Source organism: Cavia porcellus, unplaced genomic scaffold (genome assembly GCF_034190915.1).
Source record: "Cavia porcellus strain 051 isolate PalLab524CR breed Dunkin Hartley unplaced genomic scaffold, mCavPor4.1 scaffold_27, whole genome shotgun sequence".
Classification (NCBI taxonomy): Eukaryota; Metazoa; Chordata; class Mammalia; order Rodentia; family Caviidae; genus Cavia; species Cavia porcellus.
In genome coordinates this window covers 38,109,919-38,135,272 of record NW_026947510.1, presented here as the reverse complement: position 1 = coordinate 38,135,272, position 25,354 = coordinate 38,109,919, and the positions used below count along the sequence as shown (strand labels likewise).

At 37.9% G+C, this 25,354-nt stretch overlaps 2 protein-coding genes across 2 annotated transcripts in view; both read left to right on the top strand.

The window, feature by feature from the left end:
- Positions 1-4,894: 4,894 nt before the first annotated feature.
- Positions 4,895-25,354, top strand: part of Gpr19 (G protein-coupled receptor 19) — a 30,028-nt gene continuing 9,568 nt past the window's right edge. Inside the window, exon 1 of the mRNA XM_005003811.4 lies at positions 4,895-5,051. The gene's annotated coding sequence lies outside the window, so the exon portion shown is untranslated. The remainder of the gene's footprint in view (positions 5,052-25,354) is intronic.
- Positions 4,903-25,354, top strand: part of Dusp16 (dual specificity phosphatase 16) — a 177,542-nt gene continuing 157,090 nt past the window's right edge. The window contains exon 1 of the mRNA XM_063238245.1: positions 4,903-5,051. The gene's annotated coding sequence lies outside the window, so the exon portion shown is untranslated. The remainder of the gene's footprint in view (positions 5,052-25,354) is intronic.

Below are 25,354 nucleotides of genomic sequence, written 5' to 3'. Positions count from 1 at the left end.
CCAAATACTAATTCTCTATTTTTCTTTTGCATTCCTTTTGTAACTTCCAAACAATGCAACACTATCCAAAGGGCAAATTAACTCCTCAGCAGAGGAAAAAAAAATCACATTATTCATTTTGAAAATATTACCTCTGTTACATATGTGTTGTAGGATTTTATGACTTTGGATGGAAGACAACTGTCTCTTTTATCTTTTTCCAATGGTCAAGAGCAAATTTGGTGATTACAAATTTAACATTTTAAACACAGAATTACTATATTATGTATCATGTTTTATAACTACCTTTAATAGTATTTTGGATTATGACTTCTTATAAATTTTTTATTATTATTTTATCAAGCTATGAAGTATGCATGCAGTCATCCTAAAAGGGTTGAGTAATTTGAACTTTGTTTTGATCTCAAACAAAATTAAAAGGTTTTTGAGACTTTTCCTGTCAAAGGCTCATAATAGTGAATCACATGGCATTAATCTGAACAGCTATTTTAGTCTAGCTCATGATTCAGGATACAGAATAGTAGAGTACACTGTGCATCCTTTGGAGTAAGATTAACTATTTCCAAACCCTAGCTCCCACCAACAGACCACATTGCTATTCAACCTCTCTGAGCCTCAGGTTCTTCTTCTCAAAAACAAATGTTAATCATACCTGTCATCTCATTAAGTTTTTTTTAATTTGTTTTTTATTGGTTCACTTTAACCAATTAATTAATTTATTTTTAGTTTTTTGAAACAGGGTCTCACTATGTAGCCCAGGTTGGCCTCAAACTCTCGGCAATCCTTCTACCTTAGCCTCCCAGCTGCTGGGGTTACAGGTGTTCAACGCACGGCAAGCTTATTGGTACCTTTTAAATATACGTAATAATCACTTTCATCATAGGGAATATAGGGAATTTTACCTGTACATGATATATCATGCTTCTTTTTTTTCATTCCTCTCCCCTCCCTTCAACCTTTCTTCCCCTTCTTACTTATGAAAGCTTTGGTCCTATTTTTTCCCTTCTGTTCTATTTTTTCTTGTTCCTTCTTTCCTTCTCCCTTCCCCCTCCCTTGTTCTTTCTCCTTTGAATTTTTTCTTCCTATTTCACAGTATCTATTATATACTTTGTTCCTTATTTCCACTTTGTTTCTCACATCAGAAAAACTATGCAGTATTTACATGTGTGTGTCTGATTTACTTCACTTAAGAGTATGTTCTCAGGGTGCATCCATTTACCTAGAAATGTCTCTCAAGTTTATCCTGCTTTATGGCAGAGTAGTACTCCACTATGTAAAAAAACCTACATCTTCTTTATCCATTTATTGGTTGATGGGAATTTGGGTTGTTTCTAAGATGGTTATTACAAAGTGTACTGCTATAAACATGGGTGCACATATATCACTGAGGAATGATGTTTTTTATTCTTCTGGGAAGATATTCAGAAGGGAAATGGGATCTCCAGTCCTAGTTTTTGAGGAATCTCCACACTGATTTCCACAGTGATTATAGCAATCTATTCTCCCACCAACAGTGAAGAAGGATTCCTTTTCCCCCACACCCCACTGGCATTTGTTATTGGTTGATTTCTTGATAATAGCCATTCTTTCTAGAGTGAGATGGAATCTCAGCATTGTCTTAATTTGCATCTCCTGAATAACTAGTGATGTTTGAACTGTCCCTCCCATGCAGGGAATCAGGGCTCAGGGAGTGCCACTTGCCACCTCCTTCTGCGCTGAGGTATCTGTTTCTCTGCCCTTGGTCTTCAATTCTGGCTTCAGATCCTTGATAGATCCCGGACACCCCCACTTCCCTCCTTCTTGTCTTCATGATACTATATTCTAGTATCTGGGCTCCAAATCTTGGAGTGGCTGTTTCTCTGCTGTTTATCACTCCTTCATTGTAGCTGTTACTTTTCTCATTGCTGAGACAAAATAGCCAACACCCAGAGTTAGAGGAGGAAAAGTTTATTTGGTTTACAGTTCATAAAAGTTTTAGTTCATAACTGACTGGCTCCAAGGCAGGGTGGCACATGGCAGAGGGGCAACAGTTAATGGCAGCGGAAGACAGCAAGAGCAACAAGAGTCAAGATTCTTTCTGTCCCTTTTTGTTTGCAGGATGTCTGCCACAGGATAGTACTCACACCCTTAATCCTAGTCAAAACTATGCAAAGGAATCATTGGACCGATTCACTAATCACACACCCTTAATCCCAGCATCACACTCTCTAGATTCATCCACCTCTGAAAAACCCTGTGACCACATAGGCTTTGGGAGGACATCTAGACACAAACCATAACAGCCATTCTACCTGGAAGTCCTCTCAATAAGTTGATAGAAGAATTAAGTGATGTCATGTATGTGAATACCTGACATATGTTATCTATTACTTTATTCATTGTTTTTATTGACTAAGAGGAGATATTTGAGTTATTACTGACTCAAAGAGGAAAATCATATTTTATATAAATATAATTAAAAATTATATTTATATAAAAATTTTATATATTTATATAAAATATAATGTATTATTTTTCAATGGACAGATTGAGAGGATGGTATCGTAGTCACTCTTTTGTTTCTGTGACACAATACCTGACACTCACAGCATAGGGAGAGGTTTACTGTGGCTCACACTTTAGAAGGTTCAATCCTTTAAGGTCAGTGACATGGTAGAAGGGCCCAGGAAAGGGCGTAGGAAAAAACTGCTCACCTCCTCATGGCTGGGAAGCAGGAAGAATAGAGGGACCAGGAATGGAGATCTACCCTACCAGGTCACTCCCTGACCTGTGCACCTCTTCCCGTTAGCCCTTACCTCCTCACATCACATTAAGCTATAAACTTATCAGTGGACTAATCTACCAAAGAATATAACACTCCCACAGCCAAATCACCAAGACTCTTACTCTGAGCACGTAATGCTTTGAGGAACATCCAGATATAAACCATAACAGGTGGTAACTCAAAGAATTTCTCCAGTCAACAGATTCAGCTTTTTTTTATTAATGAATTTCCAGAAAGTTCCAGGTGTTCTGAGTGAAGAGCTGGATTTCTCTGAGACTAGAATTAACTTGATTCTTCTAAATAAAAGTAAGAAATACATCGTAAGCAGTGGATGTTGAGCCAGGAAAGAGCCTTTACTTTTTAAAAATTATACACCAGCTTCCCTCAGCCACTTCTCATCATTTCTTCACTTTCATTGTTAAGTTGGCATTTCTCCTCCAAAAAATTAATATTTGGAGCTGCCGTAGAATATTCTAAATTAGCGAATATTTGAATTATCAGTTAGAAACAGTTAATTAAATGTCAGCTTTACAAAACAAGAGTATAGCTTATTTAAGTTTCTGATTTGAAGTAATGCAAGTGCTGTCCATTTATTAATTAAATTTATATTTAAAATATTGACAACTCATATTTAAAAATATTCTCCTCCCATAAAATCATGGAACATTTGCAAAATGCTCCTGGTGTCAACAGCAGGTGAGGTTCTAACATATCTCTCAATTAAGGTTATTGGGACTAAGATGAATAGCTCTCCAAAAGTCAGAAGTGCCAACCTGAGAAGAGATGCCTTTCTTTATTCTTTATTTCTTTATTCTTTTCAGCACTCTGTGGTCATTCTACAAAGCTGGCATTTTCATTCAGTTGAAACCAAAGAGATTTTTAAGAAAAGCAGCAGTGGAGGGTGGGGGGAGTTACCATCTCAGTGTCCATAGTAATTCCTAGAATCTTTTCAGTATTTGGGGTCAGCAACAGTCCAGTAAGGAAGGGGCCCATTAGATAAATTTGGTTCTGAAATGCTAATTGAAAATCCTCCTCAGCAATTCAGTCCCTTTCCCTCTTTAGTGAGCAGGGTCCCATGGTGACTGGTTTTGAAAGAAATCATCCCCTTCAGCAGTTACCTAGCACCATGGCAACCAGGACGTCAGCAAAGCAGGATAGCTCCACATAAAACGGCTCCACCCAAGCTTCCATCCTCCTTCTGATTCAATCCTGTCTGAGGCCTAGGGATGGAGCTAGTGACACCTAGGCTGTACACTCAAAAATTCCTGTATGTTGCTGTGGTTTTCTCCATAAGCATAGATGTATGAGTGTATAGTGAACTATGCTATGAAAATCCCACTCACCCCATCCCCTAAAAAAAAAAGCCACACGGGTTGTATTTAAAGAGGGGAAGTGATGGGATGGAGACAAGGATATAGGTGTGGGATGGTGTTTGGGGTTTAATAAAATATAAAAATTATTTGTGCTTAATAGCTACGTTTATAAATAGGTTGGCTGTAGGAGAAATAAAAGCTCAAAATATATGGTGTGACATATACTTAAGGCCAAGAACCCAAGGAAATATTTAAAAAATATTTTTATTTACCTGTAAGTGAAAAGCAAATGGGTTTTAATTTAACAAGCGCTGAAGCGGGTATAATGCTGTCCGTGGTGCTGAACACTGGATTGGCCGGGGAGGTGTTAAAGGGCTCCTAAGAGAGGTTAAGGAACACCTTGCCATGTCAGGATAGTGTTGTTGAGAAAAAAATAAAAACTGGGAAGAAAGCATCATTCCCCCCCCCCCCCCCGCCACTCCAAGCAACTATGAATCCTTAGGAAAAAACCATATTGAAAAGAAAAGAAAGTAGAAAAAGCTGGAGATTTGGGTAGTTGAATCTTCCCCTTTTCATATGGAGATTTTTGGTCAGAGCCAATCAGGTCAGAGATTTCTGTTGCTTTGGTCCTGAAAGGAAAAGTGGGGGAAGGGAGAAAGAAGATGGCCACATTCTTCCCTTAAGCCACATGATCCATCTCCCATGTGACACATTCCAGAGCCTTGGAGAGGATAAGGGAGGGGTGCCCAGAGAGTGGGGCTGGGGGCGGGAAGATGTTTTAACAGCCCTGCGCAGCGTCTTCTTGTCTCCCTACCAGGAAGCAGGCTGTGAGCCAAGGGGACGACAGAGGACAGATATGAATGTGTTCCCAAAATTTCCTGGTGGTTTATGGCATTCTCCAAAGTCCTATGCAAGGGCTGTTCTTGACCAAGAAGACCCAAGGAGACCATCTCTGAAATCAAGTCCAGATGAAGGTATGTGATAGAAATCACTTGCTGAAATCGCTGAAATTTGGCTGAGAGGACATAATTCATTCTCTCTTTCTCTTTCTCTCCCTCTCTCTCTCCTCCCTGTCTCCCTGTCTCTCACTGTCTCTCTATCTCTCTCTGTCTCTCTTTTTGTCTCCAGGCAATTTGGAGATTTTTGTCCTGGCTTAGATGTTTGTTAGGGGCTTTAGATTTGTCACAAATCCAGGAAAGACGCCCACCTAGTTCTGTAAAATGAATAATTCTCTAGAGTAAGTGCCTGTGAGAACAAATTGTAGAGAAATTGTATATAGTAATTGATAATAAAACAAAGCACTCATTGATGAAAAGAATTTTTTCTCTTGAATCCTGGAAAGAGAAAAAATACTACTGAAAAAAACAAATAGATTTCGCTGTCACTGCAATGAAATCCTGTCTCATCTTTTCAGCTGCTTATTCTCTGCCCATGTTCCCAGAGGTTATTGGCGATGGCTTAGGGAGCCAGAGTGAACAGTCATGCTGCTGTTTCTTTGTATTGTTCTATCATCTTCCTTCTGATGTTCCTGACACCAGGAACATTTTAGATTGCTCCCAGTTCTGATGTAGGCCAGTAGACTGCCACAGAATTCTGTATCTTATAAAATTGCTACCAAAAGGCCCAGGGGAAGTTCTCAAAGGAATCTACCAGAGTTACAGGGTAAAATAATCTGCTGTAAAGTCAAACCTTGGTATCTTTGGTTATTTCTACCCACAATAAAGAGAAGAGCTAGAAAATTTAAATTTTATTTCATTTATGTAACAAATACTTATAGAGTTCTTGCTGTGTGAAGGGTACCATTGTGAGCCCAAATAATCAGCCATTAATCATTACAGTGCCCATGTTAGAGATGGAGTAACTGAGGCACAGAGAAGTTAGGACATTTTTTCCAAAGCCACAGAGCTAGTAAATAAAATCAGAATTTGTACCTAAGAATTTTGACTCCAAAGCCTATGCTCTTAACTACTGAGCTGTGCTGCTTTTGTATTATCTCAAATGATTTCAACAGTATATTTGGCTATGGATTCTGTTCATCTGACACTACTAAAAGATTGAATCAGCTTGGCTGCTTAAAACAGATCTCTAGTGGAATCTATATTTAACCATGAATTATCCCAATAGTCACATTGTATACTCCCAAATAACCCAGTAAGTAATTGCCTATTTTCTTTCCCTTGTGCTGCATAGATATTTGGTAGTAAAACACTACGTTACTAGGGTGACCAAATGATGTCTAAAGAAAAAAAAAAACGAAAGAAAAAAATCTGGAGTGACATCATGATTGATTTTTTTTTTTTGGTACTGGGGATTGAACACTCATAACTTCACATTTGCCTAGCAGGCACTTATGCTGCTGAGCTAAACCCCTGGCCCATCATGGTTGATTTTTAAAAATTGAATCTAAAAACACTCTTCCATCCTCAGGATCTAGTAACAAGTCCTAAGCATATGGTCTTTAAAAGCGTTTACCTGATTCTCAAAATAAGGTTAGAACTTCTAAATTTATGTGTATAAACTATATAAACTGACTAGATTTATTGCTTTAAAATAATATTACCATACTTTAAAAAGGGGATCGATCTCTCTGCAAATTATTTTAGGTTTTTAAGGGTAAAAGAAGTTTGTTATAATCTTTAATGGAAATTTCCAAGATAAAAGGTTTTCTTCCTTTGATCCACGTAGCTTTCCTTCTGGCCCTTGATAATAAAAAAAAGACTGATCTCATTGCTCTAAGCTGTGGGGAAACTAAAAGAAGTTGTTAGGCTAAGATACACAGAGGGAAAAAAAAAGATACACAGAGGAAGAAAAGGACAGGAATCTCATATTTGTAAAATCTCTATTAAATAAGACTTTTGCTCTAGTATTTCATTTTATTGTACCTTGAAAAGTAATTGTGTCCTCTATAATATTGTACTTTGGTCTTTTAGCTTAAGACTTTGCTAAGATATACATTTTCCTGGGATAAGTAACAATTTCCGTTATTGTAATCAACTGAAGTATGGCCTGGTTTATAAGCTCTTATTATACAATTGTAAATGAAAAATAGGAAGATGCAGGGCTCTGACAGCTTCGGTTAGAACCAGTTTGGGTTTTATTGGAAGGAGAATAAAAAGGCACATATACTGCAAGAACTTGGCAAGAGTCAAAATTAAGCTTGAAGTTTACATATTTTATGCTGGTCCTGGAGCAGTAGCAAACTAGAGTTTGGTAAGTTCTATAAATTCTTTCCTGGAAGTCCCTGATCTTCCTGTGCCTGACTTCCCCTCCTCCCCCCACTGTATTACTAGACATCGAACTCAGGGCCTTGCACATGCTAGGTAAGTGCTGTAATAATGAGCTATATCTGCAGTCCTTATTCACAATTTTACTTTAAGACAGGATCTCTCTAAGTTGCCCAGTCTGATCTCAAGCTTGGGTTCCTTTTGAGTTGCTGGGATCTCAGCTGTGTGCTGCTACCCCTGACTTCCCTGAAAGTTTTATTTGCACTTAGAATAAAGTTCTCCTGATATTTTTTATTTATATTTAGATGGTGACATCCCCTAACAGTCTCATTTTCCACCTGTTATATTTGGCAACATTTCCCAACACTGAAGCAGTTCACCTTGGGTGAGAGCAAATGTCTTGTAAGGTTCTCTCCCATACAATCCTTTCTGAATCTAGCCTGGCTCCCAGTCCTTAGAACTTTGCCCAGTGAACTCACAGGAGAGCTGCAAGACTCCTCCCTAAAGATCCCAGGATTTATTTATTTATTTATTTATTTTTGTACCAGAGATTGAACTCACGACCTTGCGCTTGCTAGGCAGATGCTGTGCCACTAAGCTGTATTCCTAGCCTGGATCTCAGGATCTTGAATGACATTCCCAAACCATGGCAGCGTAGGACCTCCATGGGAGGTATTTTAGGACATTTTAAAAACTTGCTTTCAGGGGCTGGGGATTTAGCTCAGCGGCATAAGCACCTGCCTTGCAAGCAGGCGGTCGTGAGTTCGATCCCTGGTACCGAGAAAAATGAAAAAGACAAAAAAAAAAAAAAACTTGCTTTCAATTTGAATTTAAATTAGCGAGCTAATAAGGATTAAAATAGTCACTCTTCTGATAATATACAAAGGATAGCTTTTGTTTTGTTTTTTTCTATTTGGTTAAGGGCAGAAAGATGAGGGGTTGTGGGTAAGGTGTGGTCATTCCTCCTCCTTACCTCTAGTGCTACCTGCTGGGTTTACTGCACAAAGGAAACGCCCTGCTGAAAGCACACAGCAGCTGGGCAAGTGTGGTGCAAGCCCACTGCACAAACACAGGGGTTCTGGCGGAAGTGGGGTTAAGGCTCATGGGAGGCCTACCTAGCCTTCCTAATAACTCTTGAATCTAAAAGGAGGCAACCCAGTCAACCAGCTGAGCAGAGAGCGAGGGTGAGGCTTTTCCTTGAGAGGCTCTTGACTTAGAGGCTGGTAGTAGAAAAGGAGATGAGAAAGGGGAAATTAAACTGGGTGAAGAATATGACACAGTGATGGCTCCTGCTTTTTAGGGGTTGTCAGTTGGCAGCTGGTACACCCTGCCAGATGCGGCAGGTCCCACCAGTGAAATGATCAAGTCCCTTCCTAGGGCGTATGTACGGAAGGGAAGTAGAGATGGACCAGAGTATGGGTACAGTTTCTTCCCTGGGAGCTGAGGCAAAAAATGGGATGAAGTGGGAGTTATCTTCTCCAGGAGGAAAGTTTAAAAAGCAAATGGGAGTTACCAGCATGTATCTCCTGATTTGTAGAGTAATTTTCCCTTGCTTAAACACTCAAAGCATCATCTTCTGGTGGTGGTCTTTTCAGAAAACTTCCAGACACTTGATATCTGTCATGTTTAACCCTTGTAGCAACTGTCCATGATATGGACTATTAGCCTGATTTCTGATAAGAAACCTGAGGTTCAGAGATTAACTAACTTGCCCAAAGTCATACACAGAGAACCTAATCTAGTTCTTTCTGAACTAGGTTTCTGATTCTGTGCTCCATCTACTGTATCACAAGTCAAGTTTTTTTCCTCCACATTTTAATAGAATGTTTTAAATATTAGATTAATACAAATATGTATTTTTTTCAACTTTTTGAAAATTCAGAGCAATGTAAAATGTAGAATGAAAAAAAAATCTATCATCATCTTGCTACTAGAAATAACCACTGTTAGAATTATGGTAGATTTTTTCTCAGTCTTTTACATATATTGATAACAGAAACAAACACTTGGTGAATTCTTGCTTTGTTATGGACTGTTTGTTTTATTTTGTTTTTTTAGTGGTACTAAGCATTGAACTCAGGGTCTTTGTACTAAGCTACATCCCCAGCCATTTTTAAATTTTTTATTTTCAAGACAGTGTCTACATTAAGTTGTTAAATTGCCTAGGCTGGGTTTGAATTTGGCAGTCCTCCTGCCTTAGCCACCTGGACTACTGAGATTTCAAATATTATTCTTAATTCCTTTCTTGTATAATTTATTTGCACAAGTCAATAAGGTAGCTATGATACTGTAATTGTATTGGCGAAGACACTCAGTAAGCACAAATATGTTAAGTAATTTGCCAGAGCCCACACAGATTAAATCAGTAATTTGATACCTCAGTAGAGTGGTTCTAGATCAGTTTCTCAACCTCAGGACTGTTGGCATTTTGGGCTAGGTAATTCTGTGTTATGAGGGACAATCTTGCTCACTATAAAATTCGTCTTTGTTCTGAGAAGGGTCTCACTGTGTAATCCAGACTGGCCTTGAATTTGCTTATGTAGCCCAGGCTGGCCTCAAATTTGTGATCATCTTTCTGCCTCAGCGAGTGCTGGGATTATAGGTGTGTACCATGTCCAACTAAAATATTTAGCAGCATTTTTGGCCTGTACCTGCCAGATGTCAGTGATTCCCTCCTTCCTACCAAAAATATCTCCAGACATTGCCAAAAATCTCCTGGAAAGTAAAAATTATTTCCATTCCAGAACCACTGGTGAGAGCCCATGATCCCAGCCACTATACTATATAGCCTCTTCTTATTTAAAGTACACATAATGTTATTTATTTTTACATATAAAGAGAGAATAAATCTTCCAATTTGGGTACAGGCTATGAAAGTTTGTTGGATTGTCAGTGACTTTGTAGATCATAAGTAGGGGGTGATCTATCCTCCAGATAATGCTTGTAATAGACTCAACAACAGAGAAGTGGTTTATAATATCCCAGGTTCCCAGGAGGGAGAATAGCTGGGATCTCTTCATATTTTTCCCTAGATCTCTATATTTAGCCCCCAAGAATTTAAATTTCAGGGGTACACTTGTGTTATACGGGGTAGTACTCATCAACTAAAATTTCCCAGACAAGATGCCTGTTGCAAGTAATTGCTTGCTAACACCTAAAGTACCAAAGTCTGTTAATAATTTGTCTTCAGAAATTAATTAGAATAAGTTTAAGGCTCCCTACATAATAATTTTCAACATGATTCCTTAGGTGAAAAATGATAAGGTTAATTATTTTTTTATTTATTTATTTTTTGAGACAGGTTTTCTCTGTGCAGTTCAGGGTGGGCTTCAACTCACTATGTGGTCCAGACTGGCCTAGAACTCATGATCTTCCTGCCTCAACCTCCTGAGGGCTGGGATTACAGGTGTTTACCACTGTGCCCAGTTAAAAGGTTAGATTTATAGGTCAAACTTTTATAGAGTTGTATGTAATTCTGAATATCATCGAATGGGCTGTATTACTTTCATGTGTATATATGGTACTGGGAACTGAACTCGGGGTCTTCATACTGAATTACATTATCAGCCTTTTTTTTATTCTTCATTTTGAGGCACTGAAGTTGCTAAATTGCCCAAACTTTGTTTAAATTTGTAATTCTCCTGCCTAATCCTCTCAGAATTTTAGGATTATAGGTGTGGACAAGCAGGCTCAGTTTATTGCTCTTGTGAACACATTTTCAGAAGAAAATTTGGAAATTGCTAAGGTTGGTGATTTGGGTCAACTATTGTTTTTTTTTTTTAATTTTTTTTATTTTAAAGAGATTAAGACAAAAGAGGATATAACAAAGCAGATCAGAACAATACAAGTAACACAGCATTTTATCACAAGACAACCCATAATTAACAGTAACTACCATAGTGTCTCTTTCTTTGAAATAGTTGAGCATAGCTTCATATACAATAGTGTCAAGCATAACAAAACAGTATAAAACCATTCATGAGAATGAAAGCATTACAGGGCTTTCAGAATCAAATAGCAGAGAATGAACAATGACTACTATATTATCTCATTTTCCATCACAAATTTATTTATACTATCACACATAATAATATCCATTAAGATATAACAGGATAGAACCAAAGGCAACAGAAAAATAAAATCATAGTAGGACTTCGGAGTAAGATGATACTAAATCAGCTCTGGCTATTCTAATGTCTTCTTTTCTATAAAATAGCTGTTTATACTATCACAGATAATAAAATCAAACAGACTAGGGTAAAACCATTCCAACTAATGAATGCAGACATTATAAGGCTTCAGAGCAATGTAATGGGGAATCATGATTACTAAAAACTCCTATGTACTCTTACCATTTCTTATACTAGGGAGACTATTCGGTATTTATACATGTGAGTTTGCTTTATTTCACTAATGAGTATGGTCTCCAGTTGTGTCCATTTATTTATAAATATCTCAGTGTGATCATTCTTTATAGCTGAGTAGTACTCCATTGTATAAAAATGCCACAGCTTTTTTTATCCATTCCTCAGTTGATGGACACTTAAGTTGTTTCCAAGATCTGGCTATTACAAATTGTGCTGCTATAAACATAGGTGCACATATATCACTGTGGTATGATGTTTTCAGTGCTTCTGGGAATATGCCTAGAAGTGGAATAGCTGGAACAAGTGGGACTTTTAATCCCAGAACTATTTTTGCTATGTAGATGATTGAAATAAGAAACACTGAGAAATGATAATAGTAACATATTCATTTACATTGCCTAAAAGTGGATGGCACAAAAATATATGTTGTCTATGTGAAATATATGTAAATACATGTTCAACCATATTTTCCATGACATTTGATTACATATAGTTGTATAATTTGTCCATGAAAAATACACAGAATCAAATCTAGCCAGGTACAATATAGTATACTTGTGAATCCTTTAGCTTCCTTTCAAAAATAGCCTTTCATATCCTCAGTTTCTGCATCCTTGGGTTCAGCTAATTACAGATTAAAAACACTCCTACCAGCCCTACCCTGGGTTGGGGCTGTAGCTCAGTGGAAGAGTGCCTGCCTACCTACTACATCCAGGGCCTTACATTTGCTACCTAGCGCTACAAAACTTTTTTTCTTGTCATTTTTTCCTAAACATCATAACAACTAGTTACATAGCATTTGCATTGTACTGTATTAGGTGTCTAGGTACCTAGGACCATCATGTAATTGTCCAGAGATAATTTAAAGTATACAGAAATATGTGCATAGGTTCTGTGCAAACACTACACTGTTTTATATATAAGAAATATGAGCATACACAGACTTTGGTATCTGTAGGGTAGCTTGTCCCTCTTAATGCTGCAGGGCAGCTGTGAATCACTTCTACCAACAGCTTTTGCATCGAGTATAATCAATGAACACGGTCTTTGCCTACCCACCTCTTTCTTATTTAAGTCACAATAGTAGAAATGTTGATGCTGAAATCACAACTTGGAAATGAAACTGAACATTTACTTCCAAAAAACAAATCGATTGCCACTGAATGAACACCCTGTAGGTATTTTAAAATATTATAATGATTAAAATTGAGGTTAGAGAGGAACAAATTCTTTGTTCAGATTGTTTCCTTCAGAATTTGAAAGACCTCATACTGGGAAGAAAAATATAAAATATTAGTAGAAGACAATTGAGAGGTCTAGAAACTGCTTCTTTCTCTGAGATTTGGTATTAGATGGAATAGAAGCAAACACAGGTGATAGGTCCTCTGTGTCTAGACCATGTGTTTGAGGAATCTTCAGTAAGAGATTATTGACACTTCCAGGATAATTGTTCAGGAAGGCTGGTTAGTCCTCTGGACAAAATTAATCTTTCTTTTGAAACCCACACTACTGATCTTGCATGTTAGAGGCTCCCAGTGCTGGGTCCCATCGGCCCTAAATAACTTCCCTTTCTTTAAATCAAAACTGTTTTTTGGGATGAGCTTTTTGTTAGATGAAAGTGGTAGGTTACAAATTAAATGACTGTATGTTGCACATCTGAGGTAACTCTACCTATCATTTTTGGTGTGTAGAGCAAAAATTCCCTTAGAAATCATTTCGGCTAACTCAATTCATACAATAGGCATATCTGAAGATTTGGATAAAGAGATCCATTGACTTAATGTCGTTATGCTAATACAAAAATAGGAACAGAGTCTCTTGACTTGTTCAGTGCTACAGTCAGAACCTAGGTTTTTAGGCTCTACTCTAATGTGTGAGATGCAATAGGAAGCAATAAATAAAAAAACCTATGTGTGTTAGAAGGCTGAACCTATGCTATGAATCCAAGCACACTAGGATTGCATTTGTGCATCAACGCAGCTGGCCTCGTTTTCTTGATGCCTGTCAGTTGGCAACCACTCATAGCTCCTGGAGACCATTCCCTGGTCTTACATCTCAGAGCCAGCAGCGTGTCGATTACTTCTCTTGCTTGGAATTCTTTCCGACTTCTCCTCCTGCACCTTTCTGTTACTAGCCAGAGAAAGTTCTCTGTATTTAGCCCTTCAATGCATCATTTCATTTTTGGAATGCCCATAACAACAGAGCGTAATAAAGTTTTTTTTTCCTTCAAATTCTTCTTCTTGAATTTTTCTAGGTATCATATGAATTTCACAGAAAAAATGAAAAATTGGAATCTTCTGCATAAATGAGTTAAGAGTTCATGTGACCAGACTGGATTTATTCACGTAATCCCAGATACTCTCCTCATTAGGTCTATAACCTTAATTATATATACAGAGTACTTTTTAGTATGTTATAGCAAATTTGCAAGTTCCAGAGACTGGGGGAAGGATATCTTTGAAGGACCATTCTTTATTACACATCTTATTTGCTTTAAATAGTAGCAAGGCTGCATCCTATCAGGCTAATAGGAAGGTCAACAACAAACATTACTGGGATTCCTTTTCTTTTCTCAGGTCCTAGAGACCTTACACAGGACCAAATACAGATGGTATCTCCTGGATTCCCTCTGATGATGGCAGTGAAGTCATTGTGGATGACTGAGCTGGTGGATAGGCTGCTCTGACTGCTTTTGGGACAGATGGACTCTTCAAAGCTAGGGAACTCTCCACCTTGAATCAGCCCCCTCAGGTGTACTCCTGCTGGAAGTGAAGTAAGGGCCCCAGGCCTCCCCTTTTTCTAAGTTTTATTAAGGATTTACATCCCATGAATTCACTCACTTTAAATGTACAATTCTTTGATTTTTGCCAGATGTATAACCATCACCATAATCCAATTTCAGAACATTTCCATTTTCCCAAAAAGACCTCTTTTGTCCATTGAGGCCTACTTATTGCTTGACTCCCAGAGCCATATTCCTTGTTCCCAAGCTGTCATTTCCTTTTCCTCCACTCTAGAAAAACTCTCAGAGAATTTGGCTTCCAGAAAACAAGAGCCGAGGAAACAGATTTGCCTCAAACCCAGTGACTTTCCTAAAGCAGCGCAGCACTTGAAGTCTGGGTTTATTCTCAGAAGGGGATTGGGTCAGGGCAGAGCAACAAGGAATACAGTTCACACCCATATCTAAGTGATTTATCCACGCCCTGAAGGATAGAATCTTCAAAGTACACCCAGCAGATAACCACTGACTCCACTGGGCAGTGATCTGTAGATTAGAGAATCAGACTTTTCCCCTTTCCCCTGAGGTATTCTCTTCTTTCTCTTGGATGACCCAAGGGGAATAGTCTGGCATGGGTTGGGAGAATAGGCGGACAGACTGGGCAAAAGAGTGAGAGGAGATTCTCAGAGGCACTTTGTATTTAAGGCTCCACCTGTCTCTCTGTCTTGTCCTTACTCCTGGGTGATATTTGGGTTCTTTGGCCTGTAAAGGATACTGAATTATCTCAGGACAGTAAATTATCACACTAACAGTCCTAAAGCCAGGCCAGAGGTGCTATCCAGGATCTAGAAGGTGGCTAAGAGTCTAAGGCAACTTGGTCATCTGTCAGGAACTGATTTAGGAAATCTACCATAAATGTGCCCATTCCTCTTCATCTGATTCTATTCCATTATTTCCCTGACCATTCAGCCAAAGGAAGGGGTCTCCTCCCATGCACTCTCCTTTCTGCTCTTTTCTTTTTTGTCTTTTTGAGACAGAGTCTCACTGTGCAGTTCAGGCTGGCCTCGGCTCACTGTGTAGCCCAGGTTGGTCTTGAACTTGCAAACAGTTCTTTTGCCTCAGCCTTCTGAGAGCTGGGATTACAGGACTGCACCACCATGCCCAGCTTCTGTTTTTTTTCTTTTGTACAATTTATTGTAACTTACCTATCTTTTATCTATTACTGTTCTCTCCTCCTTCTACAACTAATTAGATCATGGTCTCCATTAATGGTAAGAACACAGTTTTGTTTGCTATCACATATCCAGTTTTGAGCACAGCATATTCTGGCACATAGTATGATCTTAATATATATGTATGAAATGATGAATGAACTGATGAAAGTGGGCAAAACCTCTGAATAGTTATTTCTCCAAGTTTATTTATGTGACTGCTAGCTGATATACCTATTTGGATATATTTAATAAGAGCTTAACTTATCCAAAATGGAGTGTTGTTGGTTGTTGCAGTTTTTTAGGTTAGGAATTGAGCCTGGGGCTTCAAGCATGCTAGGCAAGAAGTCTACCACTGAGCTACTTCCCTAGCCCTTTCTGTTTTGAGACAGGGCCTTGCTAAATTGCCTAGTCTGGCCTTGAATTTGGGATCTTCCTGCCTTTAGCCTCCACAGTAGCTGGGATGACAAGTCTACACCACCTTACCTGACTCAAAGTAGAATTGTTGATTTCCTACTAGTAGTCTGCAACAGTTCTGTCTGTCTTTCTTTTGTTCATTCATTGTTTTGCTTTTTGCTATAGAGTCACACTGTGTTGCCCAGGCTAGCTTCAGGTTGTGTGTGTGTCTGTGTGTGTGTGTGTGTGTGTGTGTGTGTGTGTGAGAGAGAGAGAGAGAGAGAGAGAGAGAGAGAGAGAGAGAGAGAGTATGAGAGAGAGAGAGAGAGAGAGAGAGAGAGAGAGAGAGAGAGAGATACCAAACTCACAACCTCGCACTTGCCAGGCAGGTGCTGATGCTGCGGACCTAAATCCCCAGCCACTAGCTTTAGATTCTTATGCTTAAGCAATCTTCCTGCTTCAGCTTCCTGAGTAGCTGGGGCCACAGGCACTTGCCACTGCCCCCAACTACACATCCTTCTTTTTCTTGGAGGCCTTTTTCTTTTTTCTTTTTTTTTTTTTTTCCTTAGTCCTTTTCATTTTTATCGGTACCAGGGATCGAACTCACGACTGCCTGCTTGCAAGGCAGGCGCTTACGCCTCTGAGCTAAACCCCCAGCCCCATCTTTTTTTTTTTTTTTTTTTTTGGAGGCCTTTTTCTTGACATCCTTACCAGCATTCATTATTCTTGATCATAGTCATTCTCTGGAGTGAAATGATACTTCATTGATTTGCATTTCCCTGGTGATTAGTGATTTTGAACCTTTTTTCATATTCCTATTGATCAATTGTGTCTTCTTTTGAGAAATGTTTATTTAGATCTGTTACCTTTTTTGTATCGTTTTTTCTTTAGGCTTTTTTTTTTCCTCCTCTCCTTCCCCTTCCCTGCTCTAACTTTCTTCTTCAGATTGAGCACGCAATAAAAGTACACTCAACCCATAATCTGAGCATTCTGGGAAGCTGAGGCTGGAATATTGCAAGAGTCCACCCTGGGCAATTTGACAAGGCCTTGTCTCAAAATTTTAAAAAAGGAGGGAGCTTGGGGTATCAGCTCAGTGTGAAGGACCTGGGTTTAATCTTGAGTGTCTAAGAGTTACTGTACTACTGAGTTACATCCCCACTCTCTCTTGAAAATTTTGAGACAGTGTCTTGCTGTGTTGCTCAGGCTAGCCTCAAACTCATAATAATACCTCAGCCTGCCAGCTGTCTAGGATTACAGGTGTGCACCACTGGGCCTGGGTTAGTTTCTTTCTTTTGTATGTAGACATTCAATTTTCCCAGAACCAATAAAAAAAAAGTCTGTCATTCCTCCAATTTGTGTTTTTAGAAAATTTGTCAAAAATCAGTGGGTTTACTTGCAGATTTTCTACTCTGTTCTGATGACCTGTGTACCTGTTTCTATGCCAATGCATGATGTCTTGATTTCTATAGCTTTGTACTATATTTTAACCCCCCCCCCCGCCCCCATGAGTGTGGTTCTATACAAATTTAGGTTTTTTTGTTGTTCATTGAAGAATGCCTCCCCCCCCCCCCCACCGCCGTCTTTTTGAGACAGGGTTTCACTATGCAGTTTAGGCTGACCTTGAGCTTACTTTGTAGCCCAGGTTGATTTTGAATTTGCAACAGTCCTCCTGCCTCAGCCTCCCAAGTGCTGGGATTAGAGGCGTGCACCACCACACTCAGATGCCACTGGTATTTGATAGGATTATTTCCAAAAGATGAAAAATATTTCCAAAAGATGAGAAGTATAAAACAAAAGAGGCCTTTATTCTGAGAGCACAGAGAGAAATGACTGGCATGCCAGCCGCTGAAATCTGGCGATCTTTCTCATGGACACAGGGCATGGGGAGGAATATAAGTAGCCTAAGCTTAGGGCAGTGCCCTAAGGCCATTAAAGATGCACAGGTATTTCATTGGCACACGTTTGGCTCCAGGGGCAGATTCCGAAGGGTGGGGGGATATAGGGTTACAGGTAAATCCCTAGGGGCGGGGGAGACAGGAGCTCCCTAATTTGGGCTGAGGCTTTTTCTGGCTACAGTGTCTGGTCTGGGTCAACAACCCTTTCAGTATTTTGACAGGGATTACATTGGATCTGGAGATTTTGGGTAGTAAGAACATATTTTCACAATGTTGATTCTTCCAACCAGTAAACAGAAGACATATTTCCATTTTTTGGTCTCCTCAATTTCTTTCTTCGTTATTTCCTTTCTCTTGTCTAATAAAAGTCTGTTGTCTTTTTTAGATTTCACACAGTAGAGAGAACATCTATCCATTTTTTTGCAAATCACTAAATGTGTATATTACCACATTTTCTTTATCCATTGATCTTTGTTTGTTTTTGAGACAAGGTCTTGCTCCATAGTTTAGGCTGGCCTTGAATTCGCTATGTAGCCCGGGCTGGCCTCAAACTCAGCATGATATGTTCCACATCCATCCATTTTTCTGCTGAGATATGTGTCTTTATAATATGCTGACTTGAATTGCTTTTTTACTAAACAGTGATATAGCTGGATTAAATTGCAGTTTTGTTTTTAGTTTTTTGAGGAACCTTCACACTGATTTCTGTAGTGGCTATATTCATTTACATTCCCAGCTGCAGTGTAGAGAGATTTCTTTTCCCATTGCATACTCACCACCAGTTATTGTTTTATGGTATTGTTGGTGATAGCCATTTTGATTGGGACAAGATAGAATCTCAGTCTAGTTTTAATTTGCATTTCCTTCATGATTAATGATGTTGAAGATTCTTTTCATGTACTTATGTACTTCTTTGGAGAATTATCTGTTCAATTCATTTGCTCATGTAGATTGGGTTATTTGATTTATTGGTGTTGTTTTTTGAGCTCTTTATATATTGTAGATATTAATCCTCTGTGAGAAGAGTAGTTAGCAAAGATCTCCATTCTGTAGGTCTGTTAATTCTGTTAATTATTTCCCTTGCTGTGCAAAAACTTTTCAACATGATATAGTCCCATTTGTTGATTTTTGCTATTATTTCCTGTGCTATTGAGTTCTTCTATTCAGGAGGTCTTTGCCTTTACCTATGGCCTCAAACTGTCCCCTATGTTTTCCTTTAGAAGTTCCAAGTTTCAGGTATAATATGTAAGTCTTTGATCCATTTTGAATTGACTTTTGTGTAGGGTGAGAGATAAGAATCTAGTGTCAATATTCTATAAGTAAATATCTAGTCTTCCTAGTACCATCTGTTAAAGAGGCTTTTTCTCCAGTGTATACTTTCAGAATTGAATGTTTGTAGTTACATGAATTTGTTTCTATTCTGTTCTATTGTTCTATGGGTCTAATTTTGTGCCAGTGGAATTCTGTTTTTGTTACTGTGACTTTGTAGCATAAGTTGAAATTGGGTGTTGTACTTTATTTGTTTGGGATTACTTTGGCTATTCTGAGTCTTTTGGGTTTTTATATGAATTTTAGGACTGTTTTCTCTAGTTCTGTGAGGAATATCATTGATGTTTTAATGGGGATTGCCTTGAATTCATAGACCGCTTGGGTAATATGGACTTTTTTTTTTTTTTTTTGGTACCAAACTCATGACCTTGAGCCTGTCAGGCAGACACTTATGCCACTAAATTAAATCCCTGGCAATATGGACATTTTAAGAATACTAATTCTGTGTCTCTATGACATGAAAAATCTTTCCGATTCTTGTTTTCTTTAATTGCTCTCCTCAATGTTCTAAAATTTTCATTATAAAGATCTTTTTACCTTCTCAATTAGGTTGATCCCTAGGGTTGTTTGGTTTTTGTTTATTTGTTTGAAGCAATTGTTAATGAAATTGTTTTCTTGATTTTTTTTCTCTGCTAGTCCATTATTGGAGTATAATAAATGTTGATTTTTATATCCTGGGGAGTGTTTTCTTGATTTCTAATTCAGATAATTTATTATTGGTATATCAAAATGCCAGTGACATTGTGTATTGATTTTGTGTTCTGCAAGTTCGCTGAATTTTTTATTAGGTAGAGTCATGTTTTGCTAGATTATGTATGTATAAAATCACTTCAACTGCAAACAGTAACAATTTGACCTCTGCTTTCCCATTTATATGCTGTTTGTTTCTTTGTCTGGTCTGACGCTTCTGTCTAGGACTTTTGAGTACTATGTTGAATAAAAGTGGTAAAAGCTGAGTGTGGTAGTACATGTTAGGCATCTCAGCTACTCTGGAGGCTGAGCCAGGAAGATCACTTGAAGCCAGGAGTTCAAAACCAGTCTGGGTAACATGGCAAGACACCATCTCAAAAAGAGAAGCATTGAAAGTAGGCGTCTTGTGTTCCAGATCTTAGAGTAAAAGCTTTCACCTTTTCCCCATTTAGCTGTTTGCTTATTATACATGGCCTTTATTATGTATGTCCCTAAATTGTTTGAGTTTTATTATGCAAGGAAGTTCAATTTTATCAAATGTCTTTTCTGAATTCTTTGAGATAATCATATGACCTTTGTCCTTCATTTGGCCAATGTGATATATAATGTTTATTGACTTATATGTGTTAAAACATTCTTGTATCCCTGGGATGAATACTATTTGATTATGGTGAGTAAACTTTTTAATATAGAGTTGAATTTGGTTTGCTGCTATTTTTTTGAGAATTTTTGCATATCTGTTCATTGAGGATACTGGCCTGTTTTCTTTTTTTTGAGTCCTTATTTGGTTTGGGTATCAGTGTTATGCTGGCTTTATAGAGTGTGAGTTTGCAGTAATTTTCTCTTTATTTTTGAATACTGTAAAAAGAGCTGGTATTAGTTTTTCAGATATTCAGTAGAACTGAGTAGAGAAGCCATTTTATCCTGGGCTTTTCTTTCTTTCTTTTTTTGTCTTTTGAGTTAAGATTTCACTATGCAGTTCAGACTGCCCTTGAACTTACTTTATAGCCTACGCTGGTCTCGAACTTGCAGTAGTCTTCCTACCTCACCCTTCAAGTGCTAAAATTCCAGACATAAGCTGGAATCCAGCTGCTTTTCTTTTTTACTGTTGATTCAATTTCATTGCTTGTTATTGGACTGTTCAGGTTTCTCTCCTCTTTTCTTTCCTTTTTTATAAATTCAGGTTTACTGTTGCTTCCTGACCCAGTTTTGGTAAGGTGTGTGTGTCAAGGAGTTTGTCAGTTTCTTCTGAGTTATGATTGTTAGCCTATGGTTAGTTGTTTGCAATAAGCTCTAATGACCCTTTGTATTTCTGTGGTGTTAGTTTTAATGTCTCCCTTTTCATCTCCAATTTTTGTTTATCTGAGTTTTTCTTTTTCTTTGTTTGTATAGCTAAGGTTATTGTTAAAATTTTGTTTGCTTATTGTTTGTTTTGCACCACTAAAAATTGAACCCAGGGTCTTCACATTGAGTTACATCCCCAGATTTTTTAAAAATAGTTTTTTGTTTGTTTTAAAATTTGAGAAAGGATCAAATTAAATTGCCCAGGACAGGCTGGAATTTGTGATCTTCCTGCATCAGCCTCTCAGGGTAATAGCATGCCACCATATCTGCCTACTTTTGCTTATATTTTTAAAAACCAAGCCCTTCATTTTATTGATCTTTTGTATTGCTTTTTAGTTTCTATTTGAATTATTTCTGCTCTGATCCTTGTTATTTTTTCCTCTAATTTTAAGTTCAATTCATTCTTGTTTTTCTAGTAATGTGAGATACAGTGATAATTGTGAGGTACAGTGATATTTGTGGTCTTTCTACTTTTTTGATGTAAATACTGATTGGCATCAACATCCTTCTTAGTAGGTCTGTACAATAAGGTTTGGTCTGTTGTGTTTCCACTTTCATTTATTTAAAGAAATTTTAAAATTGCTTCCTTCATCCATTAGTTATTCAAATAATTTTCAGGTATTTGTATAATTTCCTAAGTTTTTCTTATTGATTTCTAGTTTTAATGCATTTGTGGTTGGAAAAGATACTCAGTACTATTTCTGTTTTCAAAAATCTGTTAAACTTGTTTTGTGGCCTATCATGTGATCTTTCCTGGATAATGTTCAGTGTGCTGTTGAAGAATGTGTATTCTTCAGTTGCTGAATAAAATGTTTCATAGAATTGGTTAGGTCCATTTGGGCTAGGGTATAATTTAAGTCGGTTGTTTCTTTGTTGATTTTTTGTCTGGATAATGTCTATTGTTGATAAGGAGGTGTTAAGATCCACTATATTATTGTATTGTAGACTATTTCTCCTTTTAGGTAATACTTGCTCTATATATTTGAGTATTTTGATATCAAGTACGTATATACTTAGAATTGTTAATTCCTCTCACTTAACTGACCCCTTGACTCTTTTTACTGCTTTTTATACAAAGTATAATATCCAATACAAATATGGTGCACTCCTACTTCGTTATTGCATTTTGGAATATCTTATTCCATGCCTTTAGTCTCAGCCTGTGCATATCCTTAAAGGTGGTGCATATAATTGGGTCTTTTTAAAAAAATCTATTTAGGAAATTTATGTCTTTTAATTGGAGGATTAACCTATGTACATTTCAGGTAATTATCAATAGGTAAAGGTCTTACTACAGCCATTTGTAACATTTTTTTTTACATTGCTGGACAGCAAACACAGGGCCTCCCTCATGCTAAGTAAGCTACTGTGATATGTGCAAAACTTTTTTTTCCTTTCTCTTCTTTTTTTGTATTTGTTTGCCTGCCTGCCTATCTACCTGTCTGCCTCTTTTCCTCCCTTTCTTTCTTCTTTCTTGCCTGCCTGCCTCCCTGTTCCTTCCCCTTCCTTTTTTTTCTTCCTCCTCCGGCCTTCCCTTCTCTCTCTCCACCTTCTTCCTCCCTTTCCTTCCTACCTCTTTATCACTAAGTTACTGAGGCTGATCTTGAACTTGAAATCCTCCTTCCTTAACCAAGTAGCTGGGATTATAGGCATGCACCACCATGTTCAACCTATCCCCCAAATTTGATTTTTAAAATTACTTCCATGTCTCTGTTAGATTATTGAGTCACTTCCTAGTGTTCTCTTGAAGCTTATTGAGTTTCCTTAAATCAGCAGTTTCAAATTCTCAATTTGAAAGATTACCCGTATTAGTTACTATGCAGTTAGTTTCTGGTGCCTTATTTTCACTATTAGGTGATGTCCTGATTCCCTCAAAGTTCTTGATGCTTGTTTTTGCAATGTGGTCTTCACATTGAAGGGTTAGATATTTATTCAAATCTTCATAATCTGCCTGTGTTTTTAACCTGTCTTCCCAGAAATTTAAGCAGGTCTCTTGAATTTTTCTGAATCTACATATAGCACTCAATTCAAGAGACTTCATCTGTTTTTGGTGTGTTGTCACTGATTCAGCACTAGAGGGCAATCCAAGGCCAGGTTTGTGCCAAATATGCAGTTTTTTATTCAGCAAGAACTGGGGAACACCTAAAAAGGGTAGTTTATCATTTCAGTTTTTCTTTGGGGCCAAGGTAGGCCCTCGTGCCTCATTTTAAATCTCCAGACTGTGATCACAATTCTATAGAATTCTTCCCAGCTCTGCCCTGCAGAATCACAGTAGAGGATCCAGCCTCTGGCTCTCAAGCCATACCTGTGGCCAAGAACACCACAACTCTGTCACACCCTCAGGCCACAACCCACTGAGACTAGTGCAGCTTTGGTTAGGACAAAGCCCCACATTCATTTTCACTGAGACTGTAAATTTCTAAGATTGAATGGGTCTCAGAGATTGCTACTGATAAAATGTTTTTAAAAAATTTTTTTTCCTTAAGAAACATTTCATTTTAGTACATGCCTATGATTGCAGTGCTGGGGTATGGAGGCAGGAGGATCATGAGTTCAAGCTCAGTGTGAGTAATTTGGCAACTTAGACCCTGTTTCCAAAAAGGGCCAGGGGTATAATTCAGTGCAAGTATAGCTTAGGGCAAAGGGCCTGAGTTTAATTCCCCAGTACTACACTGGGGTGGGGGTGGGGGGAGAATATTTGCATTTTAAGGGGACCTCAATTTTAAAATTTAATATTAATTTAAATATTTAATTGTAATATTTAATTATGAGACAGGTTGGAGGGATAGATGCCTTCCTGGGTACCTGAAATCATATGAGGGGGTGCTGACTCATTTTATTTCTTATATTTTAGAATTTGTGTAAAGGTAAAGGTGATAGAAAGAATAACAGTTCCTTGAATCTAGATATGCATAATCCGCCCCCCGCCCCTTTCTGTCTTTTTGAGACAGGGTTTCACTGTGCTGTTTAGGCCTTGAACTCACTTTGTAGCCAAGACTGGCTTCAAACTCACAGTGATCCTCTTGGCTCAATCTCTTGCATACTGAGGGGTTGCAGGCTTGCACTACCATGCCTGACCTAGATATTTCCTACTCAGAAATGTTCATTGGTTGTTATGACTATTTTATTAATACAGAAAGAGCCGTTTTGAAAAACCCTTGTTTTGAAAATCATTTTCCCCTTGAAAGCAATAACCAGTATCCAAACAAGAATAGCAGTCTTCTCTCTCTCTCTCTCATGTGTATATATATATATATACATATGTATATATATACACACACACATGTATCATGAGAGGAGAGGCGAGCATTAGAGAAAATTCCAGGTGAATAAACTTGAGACACCAGGACAAGTAGTGATGCAGGGAAGCTGTTTTCATCAGCAAAGTAAGGTTCTTTTGTAATTATTCACAGTTATCTAATGGAAATAATGTAGACAAAACGGATTATGTAACTTCTAAGAAAGACTTGGAGAAAGGTTGTGTTTTTGAAGACCTCAATAATTGTGCCCTTAGAAACAATATTGTTAGGCTGGGGATTTAGTTCATAAGCGCCTGCCTGGCAAGTGTGAGGTCATGAGTTGGATCCCAGTGCCAAGGAAAAAAAAAAAAAGAAACAATGTTGTTAATGATAATTAGGTACCCAGGTCTTTTCATAAAAGCCATTTGTCCTCACCAAATTTAAAGACTATGATTAGTGTTACCATAGTCATTATAGCATGTGATATTGTTACAAAAATGGTTGAAATGATTCTTATAAGCTGACAGTAGTAAGAATACTATTTTTCTTTCTTTCTTTTTTTCAGTATCAGGGATCAAACTCATAACCTCACACTTGCCAGGCAGGAGCTCGTGTCACTGAGCTAAAGAGTACTATTTTTCACTGGCCCAAGATATTCTGAATATCTACATTTAAGGACCTGTACTCTTTATCACTGGCCCAAGAGTATTATTTTTTAAGAACTTGCTTTGTGTCTGATACAGAGCTAGGGGATTTGTAGAATTATATATAATGATAACACTTATTTTCCTTGTACCAGGTAGATTATAGATATTAAGTCATTTATCTTGAAGCTCAAGAGGATTAGATAACTTGCCCAAAGT